This window comes from Heterodontus francisci, chromosome 28 (genome assembly GCF_036365525.1).
Source record: "Heterodontus francisci isolate sHetFra1 chromosome 28, sHetFra1.hap1, whole genome shotgun sequence".
In the NCBI taxonomy this organism is placed as follows: domain Eukaryota; kingdom Metazoa; phylum Chordata; class Chondrichthyes; order Heterodontiformes; family Heterodontidae; genus Heterodontus; species Heterodontus francisci.
Window position 1 is genome coordinate 12717522 of NC_090398.1, and position 11427 is coordinate 12728948.

The following is an 11427-nucleotide window of genomic DNA, read 5'->3' on the forward strand; positions in this document are numbered from 1 at the left end:
GAAATGTTTCCCTGGTGTTGTCCTCTGCCTGCAGATGGAAGCTTCACGACTGGTGACATGGGTTTATACACACTGGCCTTCCGAGCGTCTTGCATTGATCCGAGCAATATTCCCAACAACCATCTCGGAATTAATCTAATCCGCCTCCTGGACGCGACTCTGACAATTGAAATGCACGCACTGGGTACGTATGGCGGACGACGCCAGCAGTAAGTATCTTTTATCATCGGGCCTTTATCGTAAGGATAGCCTCCCAAGGGGCTTCACGGGGAGGCTTTTAGGATCATGACCAGATAATCTTTTCGTTTTTTTAATTCTTTCACAGGTTGTGGATGATGCTGGTAAGGCCAGCATTTATTGCCCATCTCTAATTTCCCTTGAGACGGTGGTGGTGAGCTGCCTTCTTGAACCACTGCAGTCCATTTGGGGTAGGTTCACCCACAGTGCTGTTAGGAAGGGAGTTCCAGGATTTTGACCCAATGACGGTGAAGGAACGGCCGTATAGTTCTTGCAGGTGGTGGTGTTCCCATGCATTTGCTGCCCTTGTCCTTCTAGTTGGTAGAGGTCGCGGGTTTGGAAGGTGCTGTCTAAGGAGCCTTGGTGCGTTGCTGCAGTGCTTCTTGTAGATGGTACACACTGCTGCCACTGTGCGTCAGTGGTGGAGGGAGTGAATGTTTGTGAATGGGATGCCAATCAAGCGGGCTGCCTTGTCCTGGATGGTGTCGAGCTCCTTGAGTGTTGTTGGAGCTGCACCCGTCCAGGCAAGTGGAGAGTATTCCATCACACTCCTGACTTGTGCCTTGCAGATGGTGGACAGGCTTTGGGGAGTCAGGAGATGAGATACTCGCCTCAGGATTCTAGCCTCTGACCTGCTCTTGTAGCCAAGGTATTTATATGGCTACTCCAGTTCAGTTTCTGGTCAATGGTAGCCCCTAGGATGTTGATAGTGGGGGATTCAGCGATGATAGTGCCATCGAATGTCAAGGGGAGATGGTTAGATTCTCTCTTGTTGGAGATGGTCATTGCCTGGCACTTGTGTCACGTGAATCTTACTTGCCACTTATCAGCCCATGCCTGGATATTGTCCAGGTCTTGCTGCATTTCTACACAGACTGCTTCAGTATCTGAGGAGTTGCGAGTGTTGCTGAATATTGTGCAATCATCAGCGAACATCCCCACTTCTGACCTTATGATTGAAGGAAGGTCATTGATGAAGCAGCTGAAGATGGTTGGGCCGAGGACACGACCCTGAGGAACTCCTGCAGTGATGTCCTGAAGCTCAGATGATTCACCTCCAACAACCACAACCATCTTCCTTTGTGCTGGTATGACTCCAAACAGCAGAGAGTTTTCCCCCTGATTCCCATTGACCTCAGTTTTGCTAGGGCTCCTTGATGCCATATTCGGTCAAATGCTGCCTTGATGTCAAGGGCAGTCACTCTCACCTCACCTCTTGAGTTTGACTTTTTTGTCCATGTTTGGACCAAGGCATTTGGACATGAGGTCAGGAGCTGAGTGGCCCTGGCGGAACCCAAACTGAGCGTCACTGAGCAGGTTATTGCTAAGCAAGTGCCGCTTGATAGCACAGTCAATGACACCTTCCATCACTTGACTGATGATTGAGAGTAGGCTGATGGGGCGGTAATTGGCCGGGTTGGACTTGTCCTGCTTTTTGTGTACAGGACATACCTGTGCAATTTTCCACATTGCAGGGTAGATGCCAGTGTTGTAGCTGTACTGGAACAGCTTGACTAGGGGCGTGGCAAGTTCTGGAGCACAGGTCTTCAGTACTATTGCCAGAATATTGTCAGGGCCGATAGCCTTAGCAGCATCCAGTGCCTTCAGTCGTTTCTTGATATCACGTGGAGTGAATCGAATTTCCTGAAGTCTGGCATCTGTGATGCTGGGGACCTCAGGAAGAGGCTGAGATGGATCATCAACTCGGCACTTCTGGCTGAAGATTGTTGCAAATGCTTCAGCCTTATCTTTCACACTGATGTGCTGGGCTACCCTATCATTGAGGATGGGGATATTTGTGGAGCCACCTCCTCCAGTTAGTTGTTTAATTGTCCACCACCATTCACAGCTGGATGTGGCAGGACTGCAGAGCTTAGATCTGATCCGTTGGTTATGGGATTCCTTAGCTCTGTCTATCGCATGCTGCTTGCGCAGTTTGACATGCAGATAGTCCTGTGTTGTGCTTCACCAGGTTGACACCTCATTTTGAGGTATGCCTGGTGCTGCTCCTGGCATGCCCTCCTGCACTCTTCGTTGAACCAGGGTTGATCTCCTGGCTTGATGGTAATGGTAGAGTGAGGGATATGCCGGGCCATGAGGTTACAGATTGTGGCTGAGTACAATTCTGCTGCTGCTGATGACCCACAGCACCTCATGGATGCCCAGTTTTGCATTGCTAGATCTGTTCGATATCTATCCCATTTAGCACAGTGGTAGTGCCACACAACATGATGGACGGTATCCTCAATGTGAAGGTGAGACTTCGTCTCCACAAGGACTGTGCGGTGGTCACTCCTAACAATACTGTCATGGACAGATACATCTGCGGCAGGCAGATTGGTGAGGACCAGGTCAGGTATGTTTTCCCCTCTTTTTGTTTCCCTCAACACCTGCCGCATACCCAGTCTAGCAGCTATGTCCTTTAGGACTTGGCCAGCTCGGTCAGTAGTGGTGCTACCGAGCCACTCTTGGTGATGGACATTGAAGTCCCCCACCCAGAGTACATTCGGTGCCCTTGTCACCCTCAGTGCTTCCTCCAAGTGGTGTTCAACATGGAGGAATACTGACTCATCAGCTGAGGGAGGGCGGTAGGTGGTAATCAGCAGGAGGTTTCCTTGTCCATGTTTGATCTGATGCCATGAGATTTCTTGGGGTCCAGAGTCGATGTTGAGGACTCCCAGGGCAACTCCCTCCCTACTCTATACCACTGTGCTGCCAGCTCTGCTGGTGGGACAGGACATACCCGGGGATGGTGATGGCAGTGTCTGGTATAATGTCTGTAAGGTATGATTCCGTGAGTGTGACTATGTCAGGCTGTTGCTTGACTAGTCTGTGGGACAGCTCTCCCAACTTTGGCACAAGCCCCCAGATGTTAGTAAGGAGGACTTTGCAGGGTCGACAGGGCTGGGTTTGCCGTTGTCGTTTCCGGTGCCGAGGTCGATGCCGGGTGGTCTGTCCGGTTTCATTCCTTTTTATTGGCTTCGTAGCAGTTAGGTACAACTGAGTGGCTTGCGAGGCCATTTCAGAGGGCATGTAAGAGTCAACCACATTGCTGTGGGTCTGGAGTCACATGTAGGCCAGACCAGGTAAGGACAGCAGATTTCCTTCCCTGAAGGACATTAGTGAACGTGATGGGTTTCATGGCCATCATTTGACTAGCTTTTAATTCCAGATTTTATTGAATTCAAATTCCACCTCCTGTGTTGGGATTCGAACCCATGTTCCCAGAGCAATACCCTGGGTCCCTAGGTTACTAGTCCAGTGACAATACCACTACGCCACCGCCTCCCCTAGTTCAACATAGCTTCCTTGCTCTGGTACTCTATGCCCCTATTAATAAAGCCCAGGATACTGTATGTTTTATCACCTCTCTCTCAACCCATCCTGCCAACTTCAATGACTTATGCACAGATACACCCAGGTCTCTCTGCTCCTGCACCCCCTTTAGAATTGTTCCCTTTATTTTATATTGTCTCTCCATGTTCTTCCTATCAAAATGAATCACTTCACATTTCTCTGCATTGAACTTCATCTGCCACCTGTCTGCCCATTCCACCAACTTGTCTAATGTCCTTTTGAAGTTCTACACTACCCTCCTCACAGTTCACAATGGAAGATGACCAATCAGCATTACCAGAACATTGGTTTAGCCCCCAGCTCGAAGGATGTCCAGGTCTTGGAGAGGGAGCAGAGGAGGTTGACGTGAATGGTCCCAGGGATGAGGGAGTTCAGTTAATGTGGAGAGACTGGAGAAGCTGGGATTGTTCTCCTTCGAGCAGAGAAGGTTAAATCATAGAATCAAAGAAAGGTTCTGGCACACTGAAGAAGCCACTTGGCCCATCGTCGTGTCTGGTCCGGCCAAAAATCGATCCACCGGTACTAATCCCACCTTCCAGTATTGTGTCCGTAGCCCTGCCGATTACAGCACTCGTGGATCCTGTCCAGACTCCTTTTGAATGAGTTGGGGGTCTCTGCCTCAACTCCCTTTTCAGGAAGTGAGTTCCAGACCATCACCACCCTCTGGGTGAAAACGTTTTTCCTCATCTCCCCTCTAATTTTTCTGCCAATCACTTTAAGTCTATGCCCCCTCGTCACTGACTCTCTGCTAAGGTGAATAGACCCTTCACCTCCACTCTATCCAGGCCCCTCACAATTTTGTATATTCCAATCAGATCTCCCCTCAGCCTTCTCTGTTCCAGGGAGAACAACCCCAGCCCATCCAATCTTTCCTCATTGCGACATTTTTCCAGTCCTGGCAACATCCTCATAAATCTCCTCTGAACTCTCTCTAGTACAATTACATCCTTTCTGTAATGAGGTGACCAGAACTGCACACAGTACTCAAGTTGTGGCCTAACCAATGAGTTATACAGTTCCAGCATAACCTCCCTACTCTTATATTCTATACCTCGGCTAATAAAGGAAAGGATTCCATATGCCTTCTTAACCACCTTATCGACCTGTCCTGCTACCTTCAGCTATTTGTGGACGTTCACTCCAAGGTCCCTCACTTCCTCTACACCTCACAGTATTTTCCCATGAATTGTGTATTCCTTTGCCTTGTTTGACCTCCCCAAATGCATCACCTCACACTTCTCCAGGTTGAATTCCATTTGCCACTTTTCCGCCCCTCTGACCAGACCATCAATATCTTCCTGCAGCCTACATCTATCCTCCTCGCTGTCTTCCACACGGCCAATCTTTGTGTCGTTTGCAAACTTCTTGATCCTGCTCCCAATATTTACGTCCAAATCATGTATATCGTTCAGGGGAGATTTCAAGGAGGTGATCAAAATTATGAAGGATGATCATGATCTGTCCCCACTTCCCTTCATCAATGGAGCCCACACTCTGATCGATAATCCACTGTTCACAATCAGGAAGTGTTTTGATGGAGTAAATAAGGAGAAACTGTTTGCAGTGACAGGAGGGTCGGTAACCAGAGGGACACAGATTTAAGATAATCGGCAGAGGGACCAGAGGGGGAGATGAGGAGAAATGTTTTTACACAGTGAGTTGTTGTGATCTGGAATGCGCTGCCTGAAAGGACGGTGGAAGCAGATTCAATAGGAACTTTCAAAAGGGGAATTGGAGAAATACTTGAAGAGGGAAAAATTTGCAGGTCTACAGGACAAGAGTGTTGGGGGAGGGGGGGTGGGGGACGGGCGGGATTAATTAGAGAGCTCTTTCAAAGTTCCAGCACAGGCACGATGAGTTGAATGGCCTCTTCCTGTGCTGAATCCTGCCAAATGGTATGATTAATGGTTAACTGTGCCCCCAGCTTGTGAAAAATGTTATTCTTATTGCAATTCGCAGAGAAGTCACTATCATACTTCACCGATGCCTATCAGGTCAGCATCGCGATCCTCGCCCTGTGCCTGGAGAATGAAACGATCCCAAGTGACACTGCTCACGACTACACTCGTTTCATCATCAACTTCGAATCACCAGAGTCCAGGAACATGTCCATGGGTAAGAAAACGGCATTCAATCTTCCAGACATTTCATCCAAATGACATCACGTCTGACAGTGCAGCACTCCCTCAGTACTGACCCTCCGACAGTGCAGCACTCCCTCAGTACTGACCCTCCGACAGTGCAGCACTCCCTCAGTACTGACCCTCCGACAGTGCAGCACTCCCTCAGTACTGACCCTCCGACAGTGCAGCACTCCCTCAGTACTGACCCTCCGACAGTGCGGCACTCCCTCAGTACTGACCCTCTGACAGTGCAGCACTCCCTCAGTACTGACCCTCCGACAGTGCAGCACTCCCTCAGTACTGACCCTCTGACAGTGCAGCACTCCCTCAGTACTGACCCTCCGACAGTGCAGCACTCCCTCAGTACTGACCCTCCGACAGTGCAGCACTCCCTCAGTACTGACCCTCCGACAGTGCAGCACTCCCTCAGTACTGACCCTCTGACAGTGCAGCACTCCCTCAGTACTGACCCTCCGACAGTGCAGCACTCCCTCAGTACTGACCCTCCGACAGTGCAGCACTCCCTCAGTACTGACCCTCTGACAGTGTAGCACTCCCTCAGTACTGACCCTCTGACAGTGCAGCACTCCCTCAGTACTGACCCTCTGACAGTGCAGCACTCCCTCAGTACTGACCCTCCGACAGTGCAGCACTCCCTCAGTACTGACCCTCTGACAGTGCAGCACTCCCTCAGTACTGACCCTCTGACAGTGCAGCACTCCCTCAGTACTGACCCTCCGACAGTGCAGCACTCCCTCAGTACTGTGTGGGTCACTGAGCCACTTAAGATGATTATCACAAATACGATTGTCACCTATTTGTCAACTTTCTAGCCCCTGCCCCCAAAACAGCCACACTCCACCATCAATAACTAATTATTTCAATTGAAATCAAAGGACAGATACTGTTCCTGAGCTTTTGAAAGGTATTCCGCACGTTCTTTGCTCCTGTTTGAAATCACCCCCACCCTTTAGCATGGAAAACGTAGAATCATAGAACGGTTATCTTGGAAAAGGGGGCCATTCGGCCCGTCGTGGCCATGCAGTCTCTCTGCAGGAGCGCGACTCACCTCGTCCCCCTCCCCCCGCCTTTTCCCCTTCCCCCTGCACATCTTACCTATTCAGATAATTATCCAATCCCCTTTCGATAGACCCGATTGATCCTACCTCCACCGCACTCTCAGGCAGTGCATCCCAGATCCGATCCACTCGTTGCGTGAAAACGTTTTTCCTCATGTCGTCTCTGTGCTTTCTTTTTGGCCAGTTTTCTGAAATCAGTGCCCTCTGGCTCTCGACCCTTCCGCCAATGGGAGAAGATTCTAGCTGCGTTGCCCAGACCCCCTCATGATTTGCAACACCTCTGTCAAATCTCCTCTTAATCTCCTCTTCTCCAAGAACAGACCCAGCTTCTCCAGTCTATCCACATAACTAAAGTCTCTCGTCCCTGGCACCATTCTGGTGAATCTTTTCCGCATCTGCATGCCTTCACATCTTAAAGCGCGGTGTTCAGAACTGGACACAATGCTCCAGTTGAGGCTGAACCAGTGTTTTATACAGGTGTATCATAGCTTCCTTGCTTTTGTACCCTACACCTCTACTTATAAAGCCCAGGATCCCGTATGCCGTATTAACCACTTTCTCAGCCTGCCCTGCCAACTTCAACAATCTGTGCACATACACCCCCAGATCCCTCTGCTCCTGCACCCCCTTTTAGAATTCTGCCCTTTATTCTATGTAGCCTCTCCTCGTTCTTCCCGCCAAATTGTATCACGTCACACTTTCTGCGTGAAATTTGATCCGCCCAGTCGATGCCTTGTTCGATGTCCACCTGAACTTCGTGGGGGATGCTCCTACCTGGGGGATCTTCTTACAAAATTGATTGGGGGGGGGGGGGGAAAGGCCAGTTAGACCATCCAGCGTAATGGCAGGGACATCGCGTGCGGACTGTTCCTACACCGCACCTTCCCCAACACCCCGCAACCCGGGAACCGTGATCTCCTGGCGCAGACCCAAGCGGAGGGAAAAATCCAGGGCCACGAAATCGGGGACAGACACAGTAAGGAGCTCCTCAGTCAACTGGGGAATCCAAACAGGAGGAAGCAATTCAGCCCCCTCGAGCCTGTTACACAGGAACAGGAGGAAGCCATTCAGCCCCCTCGAGTCTGTTACACAGGAACAGGAGGAGGCCATTCAGCCCCCTCGAGAGTGATACACAGGAACAGGAGGAGGCCATTCAGCCCCCTCGAGAGTGATACACAGGAACAGGAGGAGGCCATTCAGCCCCCTCGAGAGTGATACACAGGAACAGGAGGAGGCCATTCAGCCCCCTCGAGAGTGATACACAGGAACAGGAGGAGGCCATTCATCCCCTCGAGCCTGTTATACAGGAACAGGAGGAGGCCATTCAGCCCCCTCGAGCCTGTTACACAGGAACAGGAGGAGGCTATTCAGACCCCTCGAGCCTATTACACAGGAACGGAAGGAGGCCATTCAGCCCTTCCAGCCTGCTACACAGGAAGAACCATAGAAAGGTCACGGCACAGAAAGAGGCCATTCAGCCCATTGTGTCTGCGCCAGCTGAAAACAAATCTAGCGGCCTATTCTAATCCCACCTTCCAGCACCCGGTCCATAACCTTACAGCTTGCAGCACTTCAAATGCGAGTCGAGGTACCTTTTAAATGAGTTGAGGGTTTCTGCCTGCACCACCGCTCCTGGCAGTGAATTCCAGACGCCCACCACCCTCTGCGTGAAAAGGTTTTTCCTCATATCCCCTCTAATCCTTCTACCAATCACCTTAAATCTGTGTCCCCCGGTAATTGACCTCTCCGCTAGGGGGAAGCAGGTTCCTCCTGAGGGCAAGGCCATTCAGCCCCTTGAGCCTGCTCCCCCATTCGTGACTGAGCTGCCTTTTAGCTCCATGAACCCGCTTTGGTTGCATTAACCCTTCACAGCCTCGCCCGACAAAAATATCAACTCTGCCCCGGGGAAGGAATGTGTTAGGATTCCAATATTTCATCCAGGTTCCTCCTTTTCCCTCGTTGTAAAGCGGTTCGATCTGCCAAATATATAATTATGGTTAACAAGGCTCCAAGCGACTGCGGGTTAAATTATGAAGCCTTTACTGTGGCTCTAAGCGTGCGTCTGTTTCTCCAGGAGCGAAGTGCACTTACATTCTCGCCCTGATCTGCATGTCGAACACACAAAACCACCTGAGTTACTTGCGCGCCAGAATGCAGGTCGCGATTGAACTACTGTTGGCGGAAATACTTCAGCATTTGAAGCCGGACGGCAGCTTCGGGAGCGTGTATGACACTGGTCTGGTCATACAGGTATTGTCGTGTGTGTGTGTGTGTGTGTGTGGGGTGGGGGGACGTGTCAGAGAGTGAGAGATTGAGAGGGTCAGAGAGGGGGACACAGAAGGAGGGAGGGTGGGAGGGAAGGAAGGAGGGTGACGGAAAGGAAGCGAGACAGGGAGGGAGAGATGGGGAGAGGGAGGGAGAGGAGAGAGGAGAGAGAGAGACAGCAAGAGGGACACAGTGAGGGAGAGGAACAGGGAGGAAGTAAGAGACAAAGGAGGGATGGGGAGAGGGAGAGAAAGAGAGAGATGGGGACGGGGTGGAAGAGATAGAGATGGAGACAGCAGTAGAGAGGCACAAAGAATATACTTGCATCTGAAGCAGTTCAGAGAAGGTTCACTAGGCTGATTCCTGGGATGAAGGGGTTGCCTTGTGAGGAAATGTTGAGCAGGTTGGGTCTGTACTCATTGGAGTTTGGAAGAATGAGAGGTGATCTTATTGAAACATGTAAGATTCTGAGGGGACTTGACAGGGTGGATGCTGAGAGGATATTTCGGGCACTGTTTAAAAGCTAAGGGGCCGTCCCATTTAAAACTGAGATGAGGAGAAATGTTTTTCTCTCAGAGGGGGGTCAGTCTGTGGAATTCTCTTCCCCAGAGAGCAGTGGAGGCTGGATCATTGAATATATTCAAGACTGAGTTAGATAGATTTCTGATCAACAAGGGAGTCAAGGGTTATTGGGGGGGGGGGGGGGCAGACAGGAAAGTGGAGTTGAGATCATAATCAGATCAGCCATCGAATGGCGGAGCAGGCTCGAGGGGCCGAATGGCCTACTCCTAATTTGTATGCTCATATGTCGAGAGGGACAGAGAGGAGATAGAGAGAGTGGGATCGAGAGGGAGAGAGACAGCAAGAAGGAGAGTAGGACAGAGATGGTGGGGGGGAAGGGTGTGGGGGAGAGAGGGAGGGAGAGGCAGAGGGAGAAAGGTGGGGACAGCAAGAGAAGGAGAGGGAGATGGACGAGGAGGGGAAAAGACAGAGAGATGGGGGGAGAAGCAATGAGGCAGAGGGTGAGAGATGGTGGAGATAGTGACAGGGAGGTCAATAGGTTTATAGGTGGGTGGACACTTGCAGAAATAGAGTTAGATAAATAGATGATGGTTCAGTTCAAATCACCCCCTCCCCGACCATACTCCCCCCCCCACCCCCCCACTGTCTCACCACAAGGGAGTGTCGATATTTCCCTTGCTGTATTTGGAGATCAGAAAGCCACATGACTGATGGCATGTCATCTATTTGTTTCAGTGGGACTGTTTGAAAGAAAGCCTTGCATTTCCGTAACGCCTTTCACCACCTCGGGTGTCCCATTGTGCATCACAGTCAACGAGGTACGGTTGAAGTGCGGCCACTGTTGTACTGTAGGGATGGCAGCAGCTCATTTATGCACAGCAAGCTCCCACTAACAGCAATGTGGCAATGACCCAGATCATCTGTTTTTAGTGATGTTGGTTGAGGTACAACGGAGAGGAACTGCCTGACCCCTCCACCAATAGCGGGCGGTGGGATTTGTTTCTTTTACCATTAAAACTGAGAGGCCAGGCGGGGGACAGCGGATTAATGTGTTATCGAAACGACGGCACCTCCGACAGTGCAGCACTCCCTCGGCGCTGACTCTCCGACAGTGCGGCGCTCCCTCATTACTGACCCTCCGACAGTGCGGCGCTCCCTCAGCGCTGACCCTCCAACAGTGCGGCGCTCCCTCATTACTGACCCTCCGACAGTGCGGCACTCCCTCAGCGCTGACCCTCTGACAGTGCGGCGCCCCCTCAGCGCTGACCCTCCGACAGTGCGGCGCCCCCTCAGCGCTGACCCTCTGACAGTGCGGCACTCCCTCAGCGCTGACCCTCCGACAGTGCGGCGCCCCCTCAGCGCTGACCCTCCGACAGTGCGGCGCCCCCTCAGCGCTGACCCTCCGACAGTGCGGCGCCGCCTCAGCGCTGACCCTCCGACAGTGCGGCGCCCCCTCAGCGCTGACCCTCCAAGAGTGCGGCGCTCCCTCAGCGCTGACCCTCTGACAGTGCGGCGCCCCCTCAGCGCTGACCCTCCGACAGTGCAGCACTCCCTCAGTGCTGACCCTTTGACAGTGCGGTGGTGGGGAAGGGGGTGTAGATGGAGGTGGGGGTGAGCGGCTGGGGGCGCGGAGGTGGTGTTGGGGAGGGCCCGACCTTCATCCCTAAAACAGATGATCTGGGTCCCAACCACTGCTGTTTGTGGGATCTTGCTGTGCACAAATTGGACCGGCGCATTTCCTCCATTCCAACAGTGACGGTGCTGCAGTAATAGACTATGGGAGCTCCTGGAGCTGTGAAAGGTGCTATGGAAATGCAGCTTTTGTCTTTAAAGAGATGTTCAGG